Source organism: Rattus norvegicus, chromosome 4, assembly GCF_021556685.1.
Source record: "Rattus norvegicus strain SHRSP/BbbUtx chromosome 4, alternate assembly SHRSP_T2T, whole genome shotgun sequence".
Classification (NCBI taxonomy): Eukaryota; Metazoa; Chordata; class Mammalia; order Rodentia; family Muridae; genus Rattus; species Rattus norvegicus.
In genome coordinates, this window is record NC_141537.1 from 107,769,194 (window position 1) to 107,796,976 (window position 27,783).

Consider the following 27,783-nt stretch of genomic DNA (forward strand, 5'->3'; position numbering starts at 1 on the left):
CCTCTAAGAGGGTGAGGCCCCTGGGTATCCCCTAACCTTGTTAAATCAAGATTCTGCCTGATTAGGGACATCCTCTTCCACCAAGGTCAGACTGGTATCCCTTCCCCAACAGGGCTGCCTTGTATGACCTCAGTAGGTATTGGAAACTTTTGATTCTGCATCAATATTTATTTATTTATTTATTTATTTATTTATTATTCATTTCCTCTTCTTTTTAGATTTTATTTCATGGGTTTTCATATTACTTGAGAGTAATATTATTTCTTCTCTGCCTATAGGTTTCTTGCAGGGTTTCTGGGAGGTTACTTAGTAGTCACAGATTTTCTTCAGGTTTTGGTTATTTTGTTTATCATATTTATTTGTCCATGAGTGAGAGAAGCTATTGGTGCTAGGTACCATAATTTTGGTCACTGGTTGTTTATTTTCAGGTATTCCATGTTTCTTTGCTTTTGAAGGGTGTAGGTATAGTCTACTTTCATAAATAGATCTCTTTATCTGTATACCCATACCTAGCCCTAGATTTGTAAAGCATTTTATTGTAATTACATTTAATAATATTTTTTGTACTTAGTTTTTATCACATGCCTGCTTCTTACATTTTTGGTGGTAGGTATGATATTAAATGTAATCTTCTTAAAATTTTAATTAATTTATATTATTATTGTTGTTGGTGTTAGTATTATTAATTCTTGTATCCCAATCACTGCCACCCTTTTGGCACCCTCTCACAGAGTCTGTCCTTTCATCCTTCTCCCTTACTCTTTTGAGAGGACGTGGACCGTTGTTTATCCCCCTACCCTGGCACATCAAGTATCTTTAGGGTTGCATCCTCTCCATGTGAGACCAGACAAGTCAGCCCTATTGGGAATGGATTCCACAGACAGGCAACGACTTTAGGGACAGCCCCTGCTCCAGTCGTTGGGGGACTCACATGAAGACTGAGCTGCACATTTGCTACATATGTGCTGGGAGACCTCGGTTCAGCACAGACATGCTTTTCGGCACAGTCTTTGGGAGTCCAAATGTTCTCAGTTAGTTGCCTCTGTTGGTCTTTTTGTGGCATTCCTATCTCCACCAGGTTCTTTCATCCTTCCTCCAACTCTTCAATAAGAATCTCGAGTCTCACCTATTGTTTGAATTTTGGGTATCTTTATTAGTTTTTTTCAGCTGCTGGATAGAGTCTCTCAGAGGACACTTATGCTAGGTCCCTGTCTGCAGGCATAGCAGAGAATTGTTAATAGTATCAGGGATTGGTGCATACCCATGGGATGGGGTCTCAATTTGGTCCAGTTATTGGTTGACTATTCCTATGGTCTGTGCTCCATCTTTGTCCCTGCATTTCTCTCAAACAGAACATATTTGGGGTTGAAAGTTTGTGTGTGACTTGATGTCCTCATACCTCCACTGGGGGTCTTGTCTGGCAATAGAAAACATCCTCCATATCCCCACTGTTCTGTGTCTCACCTAAGGTCACCAGCATTTACTCCTAGAAGCCTTCCCAATTCTATGTCTCTAGCACTTGAAGAAATTCTCCTCCAAGCCCCAGCCCCCAACAGCTGCGGATTTCTATTCATTCTTCTGGCCTTCTCTCCTGTCTCTCCCCATACCGGATCTTGACTCCCCCATTACCCTTCCCATCCTCTTTCCCACCTACGTCCCTCCCTCCCTCTGCCTCCTATGACTATTTTACTCACCTTTCTAAGTGAGATTCAAGCATCCGTGCTTGGATCTTTCTTCTCATTTAGTTTTTTGGGGTCTGTGGAGAGTATCATGGATATCCTATGCTTTCTAGCTAATGTCCACTTAATGCATGTTTTTTGAGTCTGGGTTACCTCATTCAGGATATTTCCAAGTTCACCATCCATTTGCCTGCAAAATTCATGATGTCCTTGTTTTTTAATAGCCGAATAGTATTCCATTATATAAATGAACCACATTTTCTGTATCAATTCTTTGGCTGAGGGACAACTGGGTTGTTCCCAGTTTCTATTACAAATAAATCTGCTATGAACATAGTGGAGCAATTGTCCTTAAAGCATACACTACCATTCTTGGAGGTTGTATTCTTGGAGGGCCATTATATTTTTAAAATATTTTACAAATGTATCATTTTATTTACATTGTTTGCATTTGTAGTATTGTTTCTTCATCTGAATTACAAGTATGTGTGCATGTGTCACAGTCAGTTCCAATGTCACAGTTGTTTGGTATACAGATCTATAGCTTGCTAGTGAGTTAATGAGAGGGGTCTATAAAGTTTATAACTGAAATATCCTACCTTCCATAGCAAAACAATTTCAGTGTAGAATTTCTACAAGACCTGCTTATGCCTATTCTCCAGAATTAGAGCGAATGAACAGTAGAGGGCTTTGTTCTCATACAGCATAAAGATTCCCTTACCCTTTATTTTTTGTAATTTAATTTTCGTCTTGTGATTCTAAAAATTGTCTTTGTTTTACTCTGCTCTGGCACAGAGAGAAGTCAGGGGCTGGGGAGTGTTCTTCCCTTTCCTTTTACTTTGTTTATACTATTTTCCTCATAACCCCACAGTTTATATTTTTGTATTTTTACCTAATCCCAGAGAATTGTCAGTCAGTAGAAATGCAGTCATGTTGGCCAGACTCATGTTAATAAAATCAAGCTATCAAAGTATGAAGGATGATGGACGTGTGAAACAGTAGAATGGAAGGCCTAGAAGTTCCACAGAGAAGGCACATAAGCTGTCCATTCCTCTGGTGCTGAAGATATGCATTGATGGATCAACTTCCAAACAACAATCTCCCAGGACTTCTTCAAGCGAAAGTCACTGTTGCCGCTGTTGCTGCCGCCGCCGCCGCCGCCGCCATTGAAACCGCCGCTGCCACCATGACTCAGTACAAGGGCGCTGCATGTGAGGCGGGACGTGCCATGCGCCTAATGAAGAAGAGGGAGAAGCAGCGTGAGCAAATGGAGCAGATGAAGCAGAGGATTGCAGAGGAGAACATAATGAAATCTAACACTGACAAGAAGTTCTCTGCACACTATGATGCTGTGGAAGCAGAGCTCAAGTTCAGTACTGTGGCTCTTGTGTCCCTGAATGGCATGATAGCCAAACAGGAGGCACTGGTGAAGGAGCGAGAAAAGCAGCTGGCAAAAAAGGAACAGTCAAAGGAGCTATAGGTGAAGCTAGAGAAGCTTCGAGAGAAGGAGCGCAAGAAGGAGGCCAAACGGAAGATCTCTAGCCTGTCCTTCACCTTGGAGGAAGAAGAGGAGGGAGGTGAAGAGGAAGAAGAGATGGACATGTATGAGGAAGAACTGGAGAGGGAAGAGATCACCACAAAGAAAAAGAAATTGGGAAAGAACCCTGATGTGGATACAAGCTTCTTGCCTGACCAGGATCGGGAGGAGGAGGAGAATCGGCTTCGGAAAGAGCTGCGCCAGGAATGGGAATCCAAGCAAGAGAAAATCAAGAGTGAAGAGATTTAAAATCACCTTTAGTTGCTGGGATGGCTCTGGGCACCGGCGCACTGTTAAGATGAAGAAGGGCAACACGATGCAGCAGTTCCTGCAGAAAGCACTAGAGATCTTGCGGAAAGACTTCAGTGAGCTCAGGTCAGCAGGAGTGGAACAGCTCATGTACATCAAGGAGGATTTAATCATCTCCCATCATCACAGCTTCTATGACTTCATTGTTACCAAGGCGCGAGGAAAAAGTGGGCCACTCTTCAACTTTGGTGTTCATGATGATATTCAACTGCTCAGTGACGCCACTGTGGAGAAGGATGAGTCACATGCAGGCAAAGTGGTGCTGAGGAGCTGGTATGAGAAGAACAAACACATTTTTCCTGCCAGTCGCTGGGAGCCTTATGACCCAGAGAAGAAATGGGACAAGTACACGATCCGGTGAGCATCCAAAAGTGGGCATGACCTTGGCTCTCTCCAGCGTGTCCCCATGTCTCCAGGGCTCTAGGTGACCATGGCAGAGCACTCTGGGAGTATGGTAGCTGCTATTTCCTGACCTGATGTTGTCATTACTGCTTTTCCCCTTTACAATAAAAAAGTTCACATGTTGGAAAAAAAAAAAAGAATCTCTTAGGTTCAAAGGTTGTAGTTACATAGGTTTAACATATATATTTATTTGTCAACCATCTATAAAAATTAAAAAATGTAGATAGCAAGACATTAGAAATTTCTTGTTTCATGAGTTGAGTAAACATTGGAATATGTTTGATTTTCTCATTTTGACTAATTGGTTCTTGACTTATAATTGAAGGAGACAACACAATGGATACCAAAACCTAATAACGTAGTTAAGCTTCAGAGAAGAGAATAGGCTCGAATTATAATCTACAACACAATTGTGATTTCTTCTGAAATAATTACTTTAGAGTATAAATTGCCCTTTCAATTCTACATTTTATTTTTTTTGATCATTTGAGGACACTGAATTTAGTCAATATACACATTCGGAGGGAAAAGTAGGTTACTTTAATAATAGATATTAGTAATGCTAATCTAATGCATGTACATCTCTTAAAAAACCTTTGAGTACGGTGAAAAGGGTCAATTAATAAAAAAATTCACTGTGACCTGCCTCTTAGAACATTTACTATTTAGTAAGACCTAAAATTCTTAAGTCTGCAATCCCTCTGTCATTCGTCTTTAAAACTGATATAAAGCTGTTGTATCCTGAACATTTTCTTGTATTATGGAAACTATCTTTGTGGAGTTTAGTCTGAATCCTTCAAAAATATTTGTTTATTTATAAAATAAGTTTTAATAATGTATTTTAAAAATGGAATGTTAATATGCTTTGTATATACTATACTTCAAATCTTTAAAAAAAAACCAAAGGGAAAAGGAAAAAACAAAAAAACAAAAAAAGTAAATTAATAACATATTTAAAAAAAACTAGAAACCTTAGACAGAGGAAGCTCCTGGGATCATATGGGGTAGACCCTAGCTGAGACCACTAGCATTACGGAAAATGGGGCCTGTGGTAACCTCCAGATTTCTAGTGAAGGAAGGGGAACACTGCTCCACCCACAAAAATTTGACTCCAAATTTTCTCTGCCTACAACATTTTTAGGGATAAAGATGGAAGACAGATTGAGGGAATGGCCAACAAATGACTGGCAGAAATTGAGAGATACTTCATGAGAAAGAGCCAGCCCCTGACACTATTAATGATAGTCTGCTATGTGCAGACAGGAGCCTAGCATAACTGTCCTCTGAGAGACTTCATCTAGCAGCTGGTGAAAAATAGATGCAGAGACCCACAGCAAAATTTTAGACAGAGCACCAGGCGTCTTGAGGAAGAGTCAGGGTAAGGTTTGAGGAAGCCTGAGGAGTCAAGGACAACTCAAGAAGACATAAAGACCTAACTAACCTAGGTCCATGGAGACATACAGACATACAGAGACAACCACCAACTAAAGAGCATACATGGAATAGACTGAGGCCTCTTACACATAAATAGTAGATATGTAAGTGGGTCTTCATATGGGTCTGCAACAATTGCAGCAGGGACTGTCTCTGACTGTGGACTCTCTAACCTGCCTTTAGATTCCTTTTCTGTAGATGGGCTGCCTGCCTTGTTTGCCCTCAGTGGGAGAGGATGTGCTTAGCTCTAATGCAACTTCACATGCCAAGTCAGATTGATGCCCAGAGGTAGCCAGGATGATTTCCCTTCTCTGAAGAAAAGAGAAAGGAGACTAGGGAAAAAGAGTTTGGGAACATAGGACTGAAAGGATTGAATGGAGACAGTTGTGATCTGCATGTAAAATGAATACATAAATAGATTAATGGCAAAAAATGTATATAGACATTCATGAAGTACCAAAGTTTTATCATCTTCAAAATGAAAAAAAAATGAGTGAATATATACTTCCGATGACTTAAATTCATTTCCTTAAGAAAATAAAATTTTCTCTTCCTTTGACTAATGTTAGCTGTGGGAGAGTATTTTCATATTGTAAAATACAGCAACAAACTGGTAAAACAAGATGACAATATACAAGAATCTTGTGGAAAATACAATTTCCTATGCAAAACTAACTTTAGGTAAAATGACAATTGCATTCAGATGTTTCATTGGTTGTAGAGATTATTTGACCAATGCTATTTTTGATTTCTGAAAATTAATTAAATATTGACTCTCTCTAAAGAGAAAATATGTTTGTTTATTTAGTGTCATGGTTTCAGAATTATAAATGTTGAATTATTCTTTTTTGGTCCATGATGAAAGAGCATTTTCCCCTTCGTCCCACAGACAGAAAACTTAAACTGTCAATGCTCCCTTATCTCTTTCGACTCTTGATGCAACTGTCATAGTAGCAGACATTCCCCCTTTAAACTACATGATAGACAGTGAGAGAGCTACAGAGTTTGCTCAGTGGTAAGCGTGTTTGCTGGGTTGATAGCCTGGCATTCACAGGAAAGGTAGGGGATACTAGACTGGATACAGATCCACTATCTTAAAGGATTAGAAAATGGTATTCTATGAAACTGGTAGTTGTTTCCTTTGACCTCTGAATATGGATGCATAGGAGTATCAACATGATCACACACGAGTACATCGCCATGCATTCATAAACAACTTATACAAGTAAAAGTAAAAGAAAAAATAAAAGAATATAATGGTATGCAAAAACTATTATTCATTCTGCCAATAAATAATAATGGGGCTAGTAAAATACATTTATAGAAATTTGCTTCTAGGCCTAGTCATATCACTCTGAAACAAGACCATGTAGAAGTGGAACTAAAATAGCAGAAATATTTCATAAACCTGATGCCATATAATTGAGTTTTGCCTTCAATTATTCCATCTCTCGAGTGTCTAATATATGATACGACACACAGATATTTAGATAAGTGTTGCTCTCTGTGAAAACAGACTTATTTATTTTTATTTTATGTGCAAATAGATGTGCCATATGCATACATGGTGACTGGGGAGACGAAAAGAGAAATTATTGTTACAGGTGGTTGTGATGCTGATAAGAAAGAACGGTTGTCAGCAAGCACAGCAAGTGCTTTTAACTCCTGAGCCATCATCTAGCTCACAGGCTGAGTTTAAAACATGGAACCTTGCCAGAGGGCTGGTAACGAAAGTGACATTTTCAGCCTTGATGTCTCTGCTGTATACAAGGCTTCATCCTCCTTGATGTCCCTACTCTGCGGCGGCTCTTTGTCTTGGAAGTTTCTATCCTAGTTTTTCTGTCAACAATGGTTTGTCAATTTAAGCATCTGTATAATGTCTATGAATTTCCTTCTAAGTTAGTGAGTATTTTTATAACAGAGCATAAAGATTGGTACCACATTTACTATGAATTTACTCTTTATTTTCTATTCTGTAAAACATCACAGCTTAAATTCCACACAACTCAAAATTGTTCCTTTTTATTAGGAATTATATCATCCTACAAACATAATATTATGCTTATTCAGATGCAGATATGTATGGGGATAATTTAACCTAAATATGCTTTAATGACTTCGGTTTATTCCAAAGCTAGCTAGATATACACTGTTTCTTGCCCTAGATTTCACAGCATATTTTTCTCTTTTCTAAAACATCAACTATTCTACTCAGAGTGTACCTGCCTGCTGGGTGTGCCCATTACCTACATATGTGAATAATAATAAAAATAGGAGTGTTTAGTGAGGTTTCTACAATATGTTTGTTTTTAGATATTTTTGAATGGCATACTTCATTATCATTTTATGTGTGCCTCTTTATCACATATATATGCTTATAGTATATATATATATATATGTATATATATATATATATATATATTTCAATATATAAATATCTCAATATTACCTTCACAGTGTTACTCACAAGTATATAAATGCAAGGCTGAGTACTTCTTATTCAATAACCAATTAAGAAATCTCATTCCTGGGGAGAAATATTTCTCCAAAACTCATATTTCCTTATTTGCCCCATGATATGTCTGTCTTTCTCTTTAGCATGACTGTAGATGTTTCATGTCCTCAGGTCTTTTATTGGGTAGCCATATTGTAGAGGTATCACAAGTGATTCTTCCCTGCCATTTCTAGGAAACACAATTTGATTTCATCAAATAAACTTCTCTTTGCAACATAAGAAAGCATTAGAGAGAGCCACATCATGTTAAATTACAGAGAACACCTGATTGTGGAGGTTTCCAGCTCCTCTCACACATCTCTAATACAACTCTTGCACTTAATGTTTAGGGAACACACTGGAGGGGGAGGTACAAGGAAGTGGGTTTGGCCAAGTGCGGCTTGCATCATATTGTTAACATTGGTCCCCCAAACTGCTTACATGGTGTCTGCAGTAAGACACTGGGGAAAAAGGAACCCTGACCCTAATTTTATCAGGTTGGTAAATAAAGAAGTGGCAGCCAAAGGCAGGACTTTTAGGATTCCTGGATTTGGAGCAGAGGGGAAGGAGGGAGAAGGAGATCTTCCATGACCCTGGAGAGGGGAAGGGGAGGAGAGATACCATGACTGAGAAGAATGGAGGACAGGGAGGCATAGCCAGCATGTGAAGGCGCCAGGATAGTGTGGCCAAGTTAGGCGACCTTCTGGGTCCAGGGCAGCCAAGTTAGAATATAGATTTTAGTAAAGTTGAGATTATCGGAGGAAGGTGGAGTAACCATGTGGAAGTTAAGAAGTGGACCAGCTGTTGTGTGTTTAAGGCATATCAAAAGATAAAGGCTGTCTGTGTCTTTCATTCGGGAATGTTAAGCATTGAGGCAGGTAGTAAACCTGCCACCAGGACTTTATATAAAAATATTGCTATAGTAGAATGGTGAAAAGATCCAGGGGACTAGGAAACTTTATAAATAATTAAAATACTAAAGAGAATAGCTGATTCTTCCAGTGGAACTTATGCTTTTACTCTACGGATCTTCACCAGGGATAATTATCAATTGGAAATTCTATTGATCACTTAAGACTTAGTCAGTGCACAATGAATGGATAGATCATGTACTGTCTGTGCACATTCCTCATGGATTTTAACCACCTACCTGCTTATGAGAAAAGTCATCCACATATATAATTAACAGTCATGTAATCTAGTTTCCTTAGCCATTTCCAGCGTGTTGCTTTATTTAAGTTTAGGCATCCACAAAGCAGAAATACATTAAAATAAAATGAAAAGACAGCATATTCTCTGTTCAGAGGTGTGAATATATGGATTTTAAATTACATCATCTCAGATTACATGGGCAGAGGTCTAAATTGATATTTTAATGAGTCTTCCTATGTTTTGTCCATTTTTTCACTCTGTCAGCTCAATCCAAAGATAAAAGCCTTATGAAGTACTCAAATGTTTAGAACAATTTAATTGATTTCACGAAAGCAGAGAGAATCAATTTAGTAAAATTTAAATCTATTCCTGTAACAATATTCTTGGTTCCACCTGGATGAATTCTCTTTAAGTCTTACTGTAAGATTTTGTTTCTTTACACTGGCCCAGTAAAGAATTTGTCTATTTTACAATAGCTTCTTCATAACAAGATGTTTCACACTGAAGTTATGATGGACTCTATCCATACCAGAATCAAAATTGTTTTTGAATGAAAGAAGAGGGGAAAATAATTATTCATAATATGCCAAAATATGTTAAGTTTTCCATGACTTCTTCAATGAGTATGATGATTATAATTTTTCCTAGGTTTTGTTAGGATACATTTGCTCTAAGACTTTTATACAGATTTTATTCAACACATTTACTAACTCATTTTAATTGAAGTTCATGTTATCGTCTGAGTGAGCAAAGATGAACAATGTCCTTAAAAACCATTTCTAGTATTTTGATCTTTTTCACAGATTCCTGTCTTTATTAGTGCTTCTATTTTTTTTTGTTGTTGTTGTTCTTTTTTTTTTTTTTTTTTTTTGGAGCTGGGGACCAAACCCAGGGCCTTGCGCTTCCTAGGCAAGCGCTCTACCACTGAGCTAAATCTCCAACCCCGTGCTTCTATTTTTTTATTTTTACTAAACTTGGGAAATACAAGGGACATTGCCAGGAAAGCAAGGGAGTGGGGAGATAAGAAGTTCATGTATGGCTTTTCTCTTTATAAGAATGAAACTCACTAAGCTTCAATTAAGACACGTGCTCCACTATGTTCATAGCAGCCTTATTTGTAATAGGCAGAAGCTGGAAAGAACCCAGATGCCCTTCAACAGAGGAATGGATACAGAAAATGTGGTACATCTACACAATGGAATATTACTCAGCTATCAAAAACAGTGAATTTATGAAACTCATAGGCAAACGGATGGAACTGGAAAATATCATGAGTGAGGTAACCCAATCACAGAAAAACACACATGGTATGCACTCATTGATAAGTGGCTATTAGCCCAAATGCTTGAATTACCCTAGGTGCACAGAACACATGAAATTCAAGAAGGATGACCAAAATGCGAATGCTTCACTCCTTCTTTAAAAGGGGAACAAGAATACCCTTGGGAGGGAATAGGGAGGCAAAATTTAGAAGAGTCAGAAGGAACACCCATTCAGAGCCTGCCCCACATGTGGCCCATACATATACAGCCACCAAACTAGATAAAATGGATGAAGCAAAGAAGTGCAGGCTGACAGGAACCGGATATAGATCTCTCCTGAGAGACACACCCAGAATACAGCAAATACATAGGCAAATGCCAGCAGCAATCCACTGAACTGAGAAGGAAACCCTATTAAAGGAATCAGAGAAAGGACTGGAAGAGCTTGAAGGGGCTCGATACCCCATATGAACAACAATGCCAACCAACCACAGCTTCCAGGGACTAAGCCACTACCTAAAGACTGCATGGACTGACCCTGGGCTCCAACTGCATAGGTAGCAATGAATAGCCTAGTAAGAGCACCAGTGGAAGGGGAAGCCCTTGGTCCTGCCAAGACTGAACCCCCAGTGAATGTGATTGTTTGGGGGAGGGTGGTAATGGGGGGAGGATGGGGAGGGCAAGCCCATATAGAAGGAGAGGGGGAGGGGTTAGGGGGATGTTGGCCCGGAAACCGGGAAGGGGAATAACAATAGAAATGTAAATAAGAAATACTCAAGTTAATAAAGATAAAAAAAGACATGCAAACAGAAGCCAAGGGTTTAGATAGTTGTGCATCTAATTTCAAAGGCATTCATATCCTTGAAAAGTTTATCATGTATATATATTGATTCATAACATTTATGTGTGAGGGAATATGATATGATCAATTTTGTATAACTGAATGCATTGTCCATAAGTCTGCTAAAGCATCATCTGAATTAATGTGAGATACAAGGAATATTGTCAGTTGAGAGAGAGAGTCTTCTGGATGAGTGAGAAGCCACCATGAAGTATGCATTGACTTTCAGGGTTTGAATATGAAGTAGTCCCCTCAAAATGCTTACAGGTTAAAGGTTTGCTCTCTAAAGTTACTGAGAGGGGACTAGTCATGAGAATGATATCATTTTTTAGTTAATATTTGAAGGACATTTGGAGGTAGCCTCTGATTGAAAGGAAGTGGTCAATAGAGATGTGACTTAAAAGAGAGGATCTTCTGTTCAGATTTTCCCCTCTCCTAAACTTTTCTTTCTCACTTTTCCTTTTTCATCTCTCCCCTCACTCCAGATTCTTTATCTATCTTCCTCTTTTTTCTCTACCTTCTTGGCCATTATGAGGTGGCCTTCTCTGCCAAATAATTCTAAGGCCATAATTTTCTGATTCACCTTTGGACCAAACTGAGGGAGTAAATCTGAAATGTTGAGCTAAAGTAGGCATTCCTTCCTTTAAGGAGTTTCTCTCAAGTATTGTGTCCCAGTGACAAAGATAATGAACTTACTTACCTTCAGCATGACTTAGATATTCACTTACAGGCTAATATGTCTGCTTAGTAATGTTTTATGTTAAACAACAATGCCAACCAACCAGAGCTTCCAGGGACTAAACCACTACGGAAAGATTATACATGGACTGACCCAGGGCTCCAACTGCATATATAGCAGAGAATAGGCTTGTTGGGGCATCAGGGAAAGGGGAAGCCCTTTATCCTGCCAAGGTTGGACCCCCCCAGTGCAGGGGAATACCCGTATGGGGGAGGGGGAGGGGCGGTAATGGAGGCTTATGGACAGGAAACCAGGGAGGGGAATAACCTTTGAAATGTAAGTAAAGAAATATATTTAATAAAAAATTTAAAAAAATGTTTTATGCTTTAAATATTTTGTGAGTGGATTTTAAACAACTCAAAGTAAGGATCCTCTGTTGTTCCTGACTTAAATCAGGCATAGCCCTTTGGCATGGAATAGCGGCCCTCCATGTGATGCAAAGGTCCTCTAAAATGCAGAACAGAAAACAGCCTAAGATTCCAAATTCATGTTGTTGCTGCTGCTTTTCTGATTTCCTTTGAAGGATGTGAGTTGGAGTTGCAGTTCACAGCATTTGTGACTACCCTACTTCCCTCTGGACCTTCCTTCAGATTCAGATTCTATGAACTTGTACCAGGTCTCTCTCTCTCTCTCTCTCTGTCTCTCTCTCTCTCTGTCTCTCTCTGTCTCTCTCTCTCTCTGTCTCTCTCTGTCTCTCTCTCTCTGTCTCTCTCTCTCTCTCTCTCTCTCTCTCTGTGTGTGTGTGTGTGTGTGTGTGTGTGTGTGTGTGTGTGATGTTCAATTTTAGAGGTCTCAAGATGATACAGGATGCCTAGCTATGTCAAAGTATTATTGATAGATATGGGTCTCTTCATGGAGTTGCTGTATATGGTCACGTGGTTCCAACAATACCTGACTTTCCAGTGATGATTCCTTGTGGACTCACGTGTTATGTATTGGATGCAGAGACAGCCTTGCTTCTTCTTACCCAGGCTTCTCATTTCTACAGGAACCTAAACATGAAACTAACGGGTATGACAGGTTAACTTAGGATAATTCATTTGAAAATAGTACAGATGCAATCTTAAAGACTGAGTTTTCATTTGTTCGTATTTCATTTTTTGTTTTATTTAGTTTTTGCCTTTTAGGATAGGATTTCTCTGTGTAGTTCTGGTCATCCTGGATCTTACTCTGTAGACCAGGCTGTCTACAAACTCAGAGATCCACCTGCCTTTGCCAGCCTCGTGCTAGGATTAAAGACATGGACCATCAATGCCAAGCAAGACAGAGTTGTAAAGCTTTCATTTTGATTATTTTCTCAAAATAGTGAGATATTGTACTATACTACCCCATGTTCTAGCTACTACTCATCCACATGATCTCAAGGCTCAGCAATGACTCTCTATTTTATCCTCTTAGTAAGCAATGTTCTTCGCCAAGTTGGGTAGAGCCAATATATTGTATAGCTATAACATAGGTTTACCAAAAAAAGAAAATTAACGTAAGTTGAAAAACATGTATATGTAACCATATATTTACTTCCTATTATATTACTATATAAATGCATACATATATTATATTTTATGATATATGTACATATTTCTGTAATATAACCTAGTAAAAATAACATATTTTTATGAAGAAAAATGGCAAGAACTTAGGTTCCTATACATTCAAGTTCTCCCTACAAGTCACTACCCTTCACTCTCAAAGTAATTTGAATAAATGTACAAAGACCCAAATTAGTATTATATACTATATCTAAACTACACTGGGCCTTAAATATAACTGTGAAAACTAAGACTATTAAGGCTACTTAATAGGTTTCTCAAAGCTGTCTACAGATTAGAATAAGAAATGTGTTTCTCTTTATATTCGTGTTTGTGCTCCTCTTCACATAAGTTATACTTTAATTATGTTATATAGATTCAAAACATTTATACTGACCCTTTGAGGACAAATAACTAGAGCTTGGCAAATTCAGAACTGAAATTGATATTTGTTTTTAAATTCTAAAACACATTTTCTTTGTCACTAGGAGACAGATTTACCTTCTCTTTGCCCCATCTGAAAGTCCTTGACTTTCACCTGGATTTGAAAAATAGGAATGCAACTGATCTATTTTATAAGTTAATTTTGTCTGTTAACTTGTTTGTCTTGAAATATAACTAGGGGACTAGCAATGCAGGGGACTGGGTCTGTCTGTGAAAGCATTTCCTGTGGGATTCTCTAAGAGGAAGGGGACAGATGGTCAATGCAAATTTGTCAAATTGACAGAATCCAGAATGACCTGGGTTATAGGTTCTGTGCACACCAGAGGGAAATTGTATTACTTCAATTTATATAGTAAGAACTATCTTGATTGTTTTTATTGGCAGTTGTTGGGCATCCGCAGACTGAATAAAATACAGAAATAGAGCTTAACACTACTTAACACTAACACTCTTCTCTTTCTGCTTCTTCAGTATGGGTATAATATGGCCTGCTCCCTCAAGCTGTTACTGCTATGACTTCCCTGAAAAAAAAAACCAGAATTGAAATTGGGAGACAAAAGCTACAACAACAAGCACATACACAAGCACATGCATACACACACACACACACACACACACACACACACACACACAGATACACATCTCCTCCTTCTCCTCTAAATTGTTTAGTAAAGTAGTTATTGCAGCAATGGGAATAGAACCTCCAATGGATAACCTCCCTGAATGTGGACCACACAATTTTATGGTTGTAGTTATATGTGAAATTGAAACATTATTAATATAAATCATGTACCCCCTAATGTGATTCCTTGGCTATTTCACTAAAGTGATGAAAAACCTTATTAATTTATCTGTATCCATCTATTATATGAATCATTTTTCATTTGAATAATATGAAACCAATTCAAATTATGACATTTTTATATAAAATGTTCTAGCTGTAATCCATACAGTATATCGATAAAATGTTAGCCCTTTATGCTTCAGGACCAACCCAGAAAACATGAAGAACCATGATGTCACCATAGAGAAAACAGTGAGGATAGATGTCCCAATGTAGGGGAATACCAGGGTGGGGAGGCAGGAGGGAGGGAGTGAGTGGGTGGGGGAGCACCCTCATGGAGGCAAAGGATGGGGGATGGGACAGAGGTTTCAGGAGGGAAACCAGGAAATTGGATAACATTTAAAATGTAAATAAAGAAAATATCCAATAAAAGAAAAGAAACAAGGAAAAAAAGAAATTACTGAAATCAAAATGGAAGGATGGGGAACATGGGATGTTCAGCAATGTGCTGGAAAATATGCATTAATAGGTTGAATTTGCTGAACATACATACGTATTAAAATCATTTATAATTATAAAAAATAAAGTTTTGAATCACTTTAATTTGCAAATTATATTTCTATGATTCCAAAAACTGAAAATATTTGATGTCTAGGTTTTGAAAATAATTAAGTATATTAACAAAATCATTTTTTTTACTTTTGACAAATAATTATAGCCATTCCATTTTATAATAGAAAATAATCATTGCTACATTTGCTAGGCTAACAATATAGGAACATTATCTAACAGTAATGAAGGAATCATTTTTTTTGTCTCCTTTTGTCCTTCTCCTTCTTTATTATGCATTCCAAACATAAAAGTATGCACCCTATGTTTATTCTAAATATAAAAAAGATAGGAGTGTTGTTAAACAATTACATTTTTCAGATAAACAGTGTCATAGTTATTATAATATTCAGGATACTTTCATTCCTCTTAAATATAAAAGTGTTGTCAGTTCATTAACAGAAAAATCTCCTACATTATCATCATGATTTGGTTCTTTTAGACTGTACCTATGTTTTAAAATTTGTCTAACAGCTTCTGGTTATAGAGTTAGTAGTTGGTGATAGTTCATGACCAGTCTAGGAAAACAAATGTATCCTGAAGAGCAAGCTGGCTGAAAGAAACCTCAGCTCCAGTACTACAGACTGGATAGGGTGATTACTGCATTAAATAGACAGAATTAACCTACTACGCTTCTTCCTTTAAACACAGCCAGACCACAGGAACATAAAAGACCTGAATCTGAGATTTTCCAAAGCAATATTAATGATTAGGGTGGACACAGGTTTCTGACAACTAGGGCTTTACTGCTGCTATTTTTGTTAGATTGATGTCTCTGGTGATTTCTGATCATGCAGAGCATCCAACTACCAGTAAGTTCTTGATAGCATGTTTACCCTCTAGCTGAAAGTTGCATTGACCAGTATGTTTGGTTTAATCTCTCATTCTTCATATTTGCTCAACACATTTTTCTTATATATATATATTCAATCTGGTCTTCCCAGGTTTAGATAATTCAGACATCTTTCTCCCTGATGGAATTATAAAACATTTATTTAATACAAAGCCCACCCTCTGAATTGTTGGCTGATTTTGGTTTCTATCCTTCCACGAAAGTCTTACTCTACCACTTTTGCTAATAACTCTGAAATATTGGAAAACTCTCCTGGACGATAAAACCATTCATGCATAAATGAAACATAAAAGAACTATTTGAATAATCAAATAAGTTTGTAAAACCATAGGCTATAGCATCCTTGTGTAGATTGTATGGGGGATTTTCTGTAAGCATTCGATACACACTGTGCCTTCTGGAAGTTTCTGTGTATTTTACACCATGTCCTCTACTGCTTCAAGGACAAAAAGTTGATTGATCAGTTGTCTGATTACCAATTCAAGAATTTACTATGTGAGGTGGAATAGACAAGTGTATTTGGGATTTAAAACATTGCATATCTCTCACTGTGTAATTTAAAATTGGATTTAGTGATCTTTTCAACATGAACGGCAAAACATAGCCCTCAGTTAAATGACTTCTCATTATGGTCCTCCCCTATGACTTCCTTCAGTATTCCTGTACTCAGTGCTTTTCATAATGAATTTGGAATTAAAAATTCCCTCTCTGTATATATTAAAATTGCATTATGCTTGGTTGGATTTTTATTGTTGTTATTCAATTTGCAAACATTAGTCAGAATATGCAACAGGAAGAGGAAATCCCACTGTGTTTACCACACCTTTACTTGCCAAGTTCTTTTTTCCTTAAAATGATCCAATTTCCTCTTTTTTTCTCTTCCTTTATATGTTTTTATTTTTTAAGAAAAGTTTTAGTCATTATTTTAGGATAAGACTACTAGTGCTAAATTCATAATTATATGCTAAATCTATAATTATATGATAGTCTTGGTTGGTTCTTTACTTCAGAAGGATGTTTTCATAATTCATTCCTCTCATGACTACCATGCCATTTTCTTGTTCTGTAAGAGTTTAGATATTTCAGTGTTTTTCATTGATATTCTCCTACACATAATGTGATTTTTCTCAAATCTCTCTGTCATATTTTCAATTTTAGTATGTTTCTTATCATGAGTCTTTACAAAGTTTATGTGGAATTTATTTTATATCATCCTATTGATGCCAGACAATGGCATCCTTTGCTACTTATGCAGCTGGAGCCATGGGTGCCTCCATGCGTACTCTTAGGTTGTTGATTTAGTCCCTGGGAGCTGTGGGGAGTCTGGTTGGTTGAAGGGGGTTAAAAACCCCTTCAGCTCCTTCAGTCCTTTCTCTAATTTTTCTATTGGGGTCCCAGTCCTCAGTCTAATGGTTACAATCGACAAAACTAGGAGCTTGTTCTTTGAGAAAATCAAAAAGATAGCTAAATCCCTAACAAGACTAACCAGCTGGCACAGACACAGTATGAAAATTAATAAAATCAGAAATAAAAAGGGATAAGGGATTAAAAAAAATTCAGATCCTAATACAAAAGCCAGGGGTTGGGGATTTAGCTCAGTGGTAGAGCGCTTGCCTAGGAAGCGCAAGGCCCTGGGTTTGATCCCCAGCTCCGAAAAAAAGAACCAAAAAAAAAAAAAAAAGTCAAAAGCCTATACTAATTAGTTGTTTCAAAACATTTGAAATGTGGTGCATAAAAAATTTTCTGTGCTTGACTTTACCATTTACCTCATGAAAATAATTTACATATTAGTAAATGTGCTTCATCACCTGCAATGTTCATACTTTTGTGTACATTTACAGCTGAAAAATATTGTATTATTCATGTATATCACATTTTCATTTATCAATTTGTAGGTTGTTGGCTATTTAGGCTGTTTTCCGTTACTATTGTGACTAAAACAGCGATAACCATGGCTGAGCAAGGATCTGTGCAGAAGTTTCTTCAGGCCTAAGGACATGTGCCCAGGAGTGGTGTATCAGGGTCCTATGGTAGATTTCTTGTTTTCTGAGGAAAGGGTGGGAGTGCCACACACTGATATCGAGTTTCCTATCTCACTTTGAAGGAGACTTCCATTTTTCCAACAGCATCCTCTTCAGCATTTGTTGTCAATCGTTTGTTAATTTTTGCTACTCAGACTGGGGTAAGATAAAAATCTCAAATTTGTTAAAGTTTTGATTTTTCACTTCTTTAGTTGCTAGAGATGATGGACATTTATTGAGGGATATTTCTTAGCAGTTTATTTCTTTTTTTTAAGTTATTTGTGTAGTCTGGATATTAAAACTTTCTTTACCAGATATACAGCTGATAAACATTCTCTTCCATTCTATGGGATTCTTCTTCATGCAGTTGAGTGTTACTTTAGCTGTGCATAAAGGTTTAGGTTCATGAAGTTCCACCTGTCAATTACTGGCCTTAATTTTGGGGCAAACACATTCCTATTCAGGAAGTTCTTTCCTACAAGGACGTCATGTTCTATTTGTTTTTCTTTTTCTGGGGGGAGAGGATAGTACCAGACTATTTATTACTGTGGCCTTCTACTATTTCTTAAGATTGGAATTATAAACCCACCATCAATTTTGTTTCTTTGTTTTGGTTTCTGTTTTTGTTGAGGACAGTTTTTGCTCTCTAGGTTTTATTGTGCTGTCCCATAAATTTTAGACTATTTTTAAATAAGAAAATGAGATGAGGATTTTGATTGGGACTGTAATAAATCTGTAAAACATTGGTAAGATGTCCATGTACACAATGCTTACCAGTCCATGAGGATGTTCTACTTTACAATTTCTAGTGCATTTCATTATCTCATCTGAGGTTTTAAGCTCACATTTTGGAGGTTCTTCACTACCTTGGTTATATTTCCTCAGAGTGAAGAGCTAGAAGACAGTTTTCCAAGAAAACAGATGAAGAAGCAAGCTAGAGTAGGCAGTTCAGTATCTAATAAAATAGACGTTTAGCAACAATTCATGAGAATACATAGGTATTTGACACTTCATAGTCATCAAAGAAAAAAGCAACCAAGATGAAGTCTCAATTCTGAATATCTATGCCTGATATAAAAGAGCACCAACACTGGTAAAAGATGCATTATTAAAGCTTAAATCAGAGAACAATCCCACACAGTAATAGTAGATGACTTCAATGTCCCACTCTCACCAATTTACAGGCCATCAAGACAGAAACTAAATAGTGATATAATGAAACTAACAGAGGTTACTTACTCAAATGGGCCTAATAGATATCTACTGAACATTTCAACTAAACACAAAAGAATATACTCTTCTCAGTGCCTCATAGAACCTTGTCCAAAAGTGATGATACTCTCCCAAAGCAAGCATCAACAGATACAAGAAAATTCAAATAACCCATTGTACCTTATCATACTTTAATGGATTAAAGCTGGGCTTTAAAAAGAAAAGAAACGGGGTTGGGGATTTAGCTCAGCGGTAGAGCGCTTGCCTAGCAGGAGCAAGGCCCTAGCAAGGCCCTGGGTTTGGTCCCCAGCTCCGGAAAAAAAAAAAAAAAAAAAAGAAAAAAGAAAAGAAACAACAGAAAACCTATTGACACCTAGAACTTGAACAACTCTCTAATCCATGAACACTGTGTCAGGAAAAGAAAAAAGAGGAAAAATTAAAGACTTTCCAGGATTCAGTGAAAATTTTGGGACATAATAAAGTCTGTGCTAAGAGGAATATTCATAGTACTAAATGCCTTCATAAAGAATAGGATCTCATACCAGCAATTTAACAGCACATCTGAAAGCTGCAGAACAAAAAGAAGCAAGCACAGTCATGAGGATCAGATGGCAGGAACTAATCGCATGCAGGGCTGAAATCAATAATAATTAGAAACCAAGAGAAAATACAAAGAATCAGTAACAGCAAGAGCTGGATCTTTGAAAAAATCAAGAAGACAGAGAAATGCTTAGCCAAACTAACTAGAAGGCAGAGAGAGAATATCCAAATTAACAGTCAGTAATAAATAGGGGGACATAACAACAGATATTGACTGAGGGATTTTTATGCATAGCATTTATTATATTGAAATATGTGACCCCTACCACTACAATTTCTAGGACTTTTATAATGAAAGCATGTTGGATTTTTGTCAAATGTTTGTTTCTGCATCTACTGAAATGATCAATCAATTTTTGTTTTTAAGTAAATTTATATGGTACATTAAATTTATTGATTTGCATAGGTTGAACCATCACTGAATTTGATAAGGGCAACTTTTGTTTTGGGAATAGAGTGAAAATGGCTTCAAAAAAGCAATTTGGGAGTATTGTTTTTGTTGTTACTACTTTCAATAGTTTAAGAATCGGATATAATTTTATTTGGATTTATGGTAGAATTCAGGTGTGAATTCATCTCACCATAAATATTAAATATTTTGGTTTTAGTTTTTTATTAGTATGTCACTATCCTCATTTGTCATGGGACTGTTTAGATTTTTCACTTCTTGATTTACTTTTGGTGGTTTGGTTGGATATATAATATAATATTACGTATATATTTTTAAAAATTCCAGATTAATGGATTATAGGTTTTTAAAATAGCTCCTTTAATATTCTGAACATTCTTGATGCCTTTGGGGGGGGGAGTAGGGGAAGAAAAGATTTATTTCAGCTTATTGCTCCAGATTACTGATTAAAATGATGATGGTGCTGGAAGATAAGTTGACAGAAGCATGAAACATTTAGTCATGTAGCATCCAGTCAAGAGCAGAGAGAAAATAAGTGCATTCATTCCTAGAGATTAACTTACTTTCTCTACTTTTACACAAGCCAGGTTCAAAACCACAGGAATGGTGCCTCGCAATTCCGTATTTGTTAATATAACTAAGAATAATCTTCCCCAAAACACGCCCACAGGCCAAACTGATCTAGACATTCCCTCACTGAGACTCTTACCCAAGTGAGGCAAATCAATAATTAATCATCACATATAGTGTGGTTTCTGTATATGACTGTAAATGTGAAACAAGATGCTTAATTATCTCTACCCCAACCAAAGAGTGTTTTTTTTTTTTATTAACTTGAGTATTTCTTATATACATTTCGAGTGTTATTCCCTTTCCCGGTTTCCGGGCAAACGTCCCCCTCCCCCCTCCCCTTCTTTATGGGCGTACCCCTCCCCATCCTGCCCCCCTTGCCGCACTCCCCCCAACAATCACGTTCACTGGGGATTCAGTCTTAGCAGGACCAAGGGCTTCCATTCCACTGGTGATCTTACTAGAATATTCATTGCTACCTATGAGGTCAGAGTCCAGGGTCAGTCCATGTATAGTCTTTAGGTAGTGGCTTAGTCCCTGGAAGCTCTGGTTGCTTGGCATTGTTGTACATTTGGGGTGTCGAGCCCCTTCAAGCTCTTCGAGTTCTTTCTCTGATTCCTTCAATGGGGGTAGCATTCTCAGTTCAGTGGTTTGCTGCTGGCATTCGCCTCTGTATTTGCTGTATTCTGGGTGTGTCTCTCAGGAGCGATCTACATCCAGCTCCTGTCGGCCTGCACTTCTTTGCTTCATCCATCTTGTCTAATTGGATGGCTGTATATGTATGGGCTACATGTGGGGCAGGCTCTGAATGGATGTTCCTTCTGTGTCTGTTTTAATCTTTGCCTCTCATTTCCCTCCCAAGGGTATTCTTGTTCCCCCTTTAAAGAAGGAGTGAAGCATTCACATTTTGATCGTCTGTCTTGAGTTTCATTTGTTCTAGGCATCTAGGGTAATTCAAGCATTTGGGCTAATAGCCACTTATGAATGAGTGCATACTATGTGTATTTTTCTGTGATTGGGTTACCTCACTCAGGATGATATTTTCCAGTTCCAACCATTTGCCTATGAATTTCATAAAGTCATTGTTTTCGATAGCTGAGTAATATTCCATTGTGTATATGTATCACATTTTCTGTATCCATTCCTCTGTTGAAGGGCATCTGTGTTCTTTCCAGCTTCTGGCTATTATAAATAAGGCTGCTATGAACATAGTGGAGCACGTGTCTTTTTTATATGTTAGGGCATCTTTTGGGTATATGCCCAAGAGAGGTATAACTTGATCCTCAGGCAGTTCAATGTCCAATTTTCTGAGGAACCTCCAGACTGATTTCCAGAATGGTTGTACCAGTCTTCAATCCCACCAACAATGAAGGAGTGTTCCTCTTTCTCCACATCCTCGCCAGCATTTGCTGTCACCTGAGTTTTTGATCTTAGCCATTCTCACTGGTGTGAGGTGAAATCTCAGGGTTGTTTTGATGTGCATTTCCCTTATGACTAAAGATGTTGAACATTTCTTTAGGTGTTTCTCAGCCATTCAGCATTCCTCAGCTGTGAATTCTTTGTTTAGCTCTGAACCCCATTTTTAATAGGGTTATGTGTCTCCCTGCGGTCTAACTTCTTGTGTTCTTTGTATATTTTGAATATAAGGCCTCTATCTGTTGTAGGATTGGTAAAGATCTTTTCCCAATCTGTTGGTTGCCGTTTTGTCCTAACCACAGTGTCCTTTGCCTTACAGAAGCTTTGCAGTTTTATGAGATCCCATTTGTCGATTCTTGATCTTAGAGCATAAGCCATTGGTGTTTTGTTCAGGAAATTTTTTCCAGTGCCCATGTGTTCCAGATGCTTCCCTAGTTTTTCTTCTATTAGTTTGAGTGTGTCTGGTTTGATGTGGAGGTCATTTATCCACTTGGACTTAAGCTTTGTACAGGGTGATAAGCATGGATCGATCTGCATTCTTCTACATGTTGCCCTCCAGTTGAACCAGCACCATTTGCTGAAAATGCTATCTTTTTTCCATTGGATGGTTTTGGCTCCTTTGTCAAAAATCAAGTGACCATAGGTGTGTGGGTTCATTTCTGGGTCTTCAATTCTATTCCATTGGTCTATCTGTCTGTCTCTGTACCAATACCATGCAGTTTTTATCACTATTGCTCTGTAATACTGCTTGAGTTCAGGGATAGTGATTCCCCCTGAAGTCCTTTTATTGTTGAGGATAGTTTTAGCTATCCTGGGTTTTTTGTTATTCCAGATGAATTTACAAATTGTTCTGTCTAACTCTTTGAAGAATTGGATTGGTATTTTGATGGGGATTGCATTGAATCTGTAGATCGCTTTTGGTAAAATTTTTACTATATTAATTTTTACTATATTAATCCTGCCAATCCATGGGCATGGGAGATATTTCCGTCTTCTGAGGTCTTCTTCAATTTCTTTCTTCAGTGTCTTGAAGTTCATAATGCACAGATCTTTTACTTGCTTGGTTAAAGTCACACCGAGGTACTTTATATTATTTGGATCTATAATGAAGGGTGTCGTTTCCCTAATTTCTTTCTTGGCTTGTTTCTCTTTTGTGTAGAGGAAGGCTACTGATTAATTTGAGTTAATTTTATACCCAGCCACTTTGCTGAAGTTGTTTATCAGCTTTAGTAGTTCTCTGGTGGAACTTTTGGCATCACTTAAATATACTATCATATCATCTGCAAATAGTGATATTTTGACTTCTTCTTTTCCGATCTGTATCCCCTTGACCTCCTTTTGTTGTCTGATTGCTCGGGCTAGAACTTCAAGAACTATATTGAATAAGTAGGAAAGAGTGGGCAGCCTTGTCTAGTCCCTGATTTTAGTGGGATTGCTTCAAGTTTCTCTCCATTTAGTTTAATGTTAGCAACTGGTTTGCTGTATATGGCTTTTACTATGTTTAGGTATGGGCCTTGAATTCCTATTCTTTCCAGGAATTTTATCATGAAGGGGTGTTGAATTTTGTCAAATGCTTTCTCAGCGTCTAATGAAATGATCATGTGGTTCTGTTCTTTCAGTTTGTTTATATAATGGATCACGTTGATGGTTTTCCGTATATTAAACCATCCCTGCATGCCTGGGATGAAGCCTACTTGATCATGGTGGATGATTGTTTTGATGTGCTCTTGAATTCGGTTTGCCAGAATTTTATTGAGTATTTTTGCGTCGATATTCATAAGGGAAATTGGTCTGAAGTTCTCTTTCTTTGTTGGGTCTTTGTGTGGTTTAGGTATAAGAGTAATTGTGGTTTCATAGAAGGAATTCGGTAGTGCTCCATCTGTTTCAATTTTGTGGAATAGTTTGGATAATATTGGTATGAGTTCTTCTATGAAGGTCTGATAGAATTCTGCACTAAACCCGTCTGGACCAGGGCTCTTTTTGGTTGGGAGACCTTTAATGACTGCTTCTATTTCCTTAGGAGTTATGGGGTTGTTTAACTGGTTTATCTGTTCCTGATTTAACTTCGGTACCTGGTATCTGTCTAGGAAATTGCCCATTTCCTGCAGATTTTCAAGTTTTGTTGAATATAGGCTTTTATAGTAAGATCTGATGATTTTTTGAATTTCCCCTGAATCTGTAGTTATGTCTCCCTTTTCACTTCTGATTTTGTTAATTTGGACACACTCTCTGTGTCCTCTCCTTAGTCTGGCTGAGGGTTTATCTATCTTGTTGATTTTCTCAAAGAACCAACTTTTGGTTCTGTTGATTCTTTCTGTAGTCCTTTTTGTTTCTACTTGGTTGATTTCAGCTCTGAGTTTGATTATTTCCTGCTTTCTACTCCTCCTGGGTGTAATTGCTTCTTTTTGTTCTAGAGCTTGTATGTGTGCTGTCAAGCTGCTGACATATGCTCTTTCCTGTTTCTTTCTGCAGGCACTCAGCGCTATGAGTTTTCCTCTTAGCACAGCTTTCATTGTGTCCCATAAGTTTGGGTATGTTGTACCTTCATTTTCATTAAATTCTAAAAAGTCTTTAATTTCTTTCTTTCTTTCTTCCTTGACCAGGTTATCATTGAGTAGAGCATTGTTCAATTTCCACGTATATGTGGGCATTCTTCCCTTATTGTTATTGAAGACCAGCTTTAGGACGTGGTGGTCTGATAGCATGCATGGGATAAATTTCTATCTTCTGTACCTGTTGAGGCCCGTTTTTTTGACCAATTATATGGTCAATTTTGGAGAAAGTACCATGAGGAGCTGAGAAGAATGTATATCCTTTTGCTTTAGGATAGAATGTTCTATAAATATCTGTTAAGTCCATTTGGCTCATGACTTCTCTTAGTCTGTCTACGTCTCTGTTTAATTTCTGTTTCCATGATCTGTCCATTGATGAGAGTGGGGTGTTGAAATCTCCAACTATTATTGTGTGAGGTGCAATGTGTGTTTTGAGCTTTAGTAAGGTTTCTTTTACGTATGTAGGTGCCCTTGTATTTGGGGCATAGATATTTAGGTTTGAGAGTTCATCTTGGTGGATTTTTTTTTTATTAACTTGAGTATTTCTTATATACATTTCGAGTGTTATTCCCTTTCCCGGTTTCCGGGCAAACATCCCCCTCCCCCCTCCCCTTCCTTATGGATTTTTCTTTTGATGAATATGAAGTGTCCTTCCTTATCTTTTTTGATGACTTTTAGTTGAAAATTGATTTTATTTGATATTAGAATGGCTACTCCAGCTTGCTTCTTCCGACCATTTGCTTGCAAAGTTGTTTTCCAGCCTTTCACTCTGAGGTAATGTCTGTCTTTGTCTCTGAGGTTGTTTCCTGTAGGCACGCAGAATGCAGGGTCCTCGTTGCCTATCCATTTTGTTAATCTATGTTTTTTTATTGGGGAGTTGAGGCCATTGATGTTGAGAGATATTAAGGAATAGTGATTATTGCTTCCTGTTATATTCATATTTGGATGTGAGGTTATGTTTGTGTGCTTTTCTTCTCTTTGTTTTGTTGCCAAGACGATTAGTTTCTTGCTTCTTCTAGGGTATAGCTTGCCTCCTTATGTTGGGCTTTACCATTTATTATCCTTTGTAGTGCTGGATTTGTAGAAAGATATTGTATAAATTTGGTTTTGTCATGGAATATCTTGGTTTCTCCATCTATGTTAATTGAGAGTTTTGCAGGATACAGTAACCTAGGCTGGCATTTGTTCTCTTACGGTCTGTATGACATCTGTCCAGGATCTTCTGGCTTTCATAGTTTCTGGCAAAAAGTCTGGTGTGATTCTGATAGGTCTGCCTTTATATGTTACTTGACCTTTTTCCCTTACTGCTTTTAATATTCTTTCTTTATTTTGTGCGTTTGGTGTTTTGACTATTATGTGATGGGAGGAGTTTCTTTTCTGGTCCAGTCTATTTGGAGTTCTGTAGGCTTCTTGTATGCTTATGGGTATCTCTTTCTTTAGGTTAGGGAAGTTTTCTTCTATGATTTTGTTGAAGATATTTACTGGTCATTTGAGCTGGGAGTCTTTACTCTCTTCTATACCTATTATCCATAGGTTTGATCTTCTCATTGTGTCCTGGATTTCCTTTATGTTTTGGACCAGTAGCTTTTTCCGCTTTACATTATCTTTGACAGTTGAGACGATGATTGCTATGAAATCTTCTGCTCCTGAGATTCTCTCTTCCATCTCTTGTGTTTTGTTGGTGAAGCGCGTATCTACAGCTCCTTGTCTCTGCTTTTGGTTTTCCATATCCAGGGTTGTTTCCGTGTGTTTTTTCTTGATTGCTTCTATTTCCATTTTTAATTCCTTCAACTGTTTGATTGTGTTTTTCTGGAATTCTTTCAGGGATTTTTGTGACTTCTCTCTATGGGCTTCTACTTGTTTATTTATGTTTTCCTGGAATCTTTTAGGGTTTTTTTTGTGATTCCTCTCTGTAGGCTTCTACTTGTTCTCTAAGGGAGTTCTTCATGTCTTTCTTGAAGTCCTCCAGCATCATGATCAAATATGATTTTGAAACTAGAACTTGCTTTTCTGGTGTGTTTGGATATTCTGTGTTTGCTTTGGTGGGAGAATTGGGCTCTGATGATGCCATGCAGTCTTGGTTTCTGTTGCTTGGGTTCCTGCACTTGCCTCTCGCCATCAGATTATCTCTAGTGTTACTTTGTTCTGCTATTTCTGACAGTGGTTAGACTGTCCTATAAGCCTGTGTTTCAGGAGTGCTGTAGACCTGTTTTCCTGTTTTCTTTCAGCCAGTTATGGGGACAGAGTGTTCTGCTTTCGGGCGTGTAGTTTTTCCTCTCTACAAGTCTTCAGCTGTTCCTGTGGGCCTGTGTCTTGAGTTCACCTGGCAGGTCGCTTGCAGCAGAAAAGTTGGTCTTACCTGTGGTCCCGAGGCTCAAGTTTGCTCGTGCGTTGTTGCTTATGAGCTCTCCACGGTGGCAGCCACCAGGAAGATCTACGCCCCCTTTTCCGGGAGCTTCCGTGCACCAGGTTTCCAGATGGCGTTTGGTGTTTTCCTCTGGAATCAGTAATGTGTGCAGAGTGCAGTCTCTTCTGGTTTCCCAGGCATGTCTGCCTCTCTGAAGTTTTAGCTCTCCCTCCCACGGGATTTGGGTGCAGAGAACTGTTTATCTGGTCAGTCCCTTCAGGTTCAGGCAGTGTCTCAGACATAGTGGACCTGCTGCTCCTGGGCCTTCCTCTACGGGAACCTATTTAGTTATTTATATCCCAAGTGCTGTTGTCCCCCTCCAGTACCTCCTCATAGTCCCTGACCCCACCCTCCCTCCTCTTCTACTCTGAAAGGATACCCTCCACCTGTATCCTAACCTCTACCTTGGCACATCAAGTCTCTGCTGGGTTAGACAAATTCTTTATGATTGAGAACAGACAAGGTACCCGTATATGCTGGCAACCAGTCCAGCCCATGTGAATTCTTTCCTTTGGTCACTCAGTCTTT

General features: G+C 38.0%; 1 pseudogene across 1 annotated transcript; it reads left to right on the forward strand.

The window, feature by feature from the left end:
* Positions 1-2,865: 2,865 nt before the first annotated feature.
* On the forward strand, positions 2,866-4,058 carry Fam50a-ps1 (family with sequence similarity 50, member A, pseudogene 1; annotated as a pseudogene). Its single transcript, XR_015686027.1, has one exon. The product of XR_015686027.1 is annotated as a family with sequence similarity 50, member A, pseudogene 1 (transcript).
* The last annotated feature ends 23,725 nt before the right edge of the window (positions 4,059-27,783 follow it).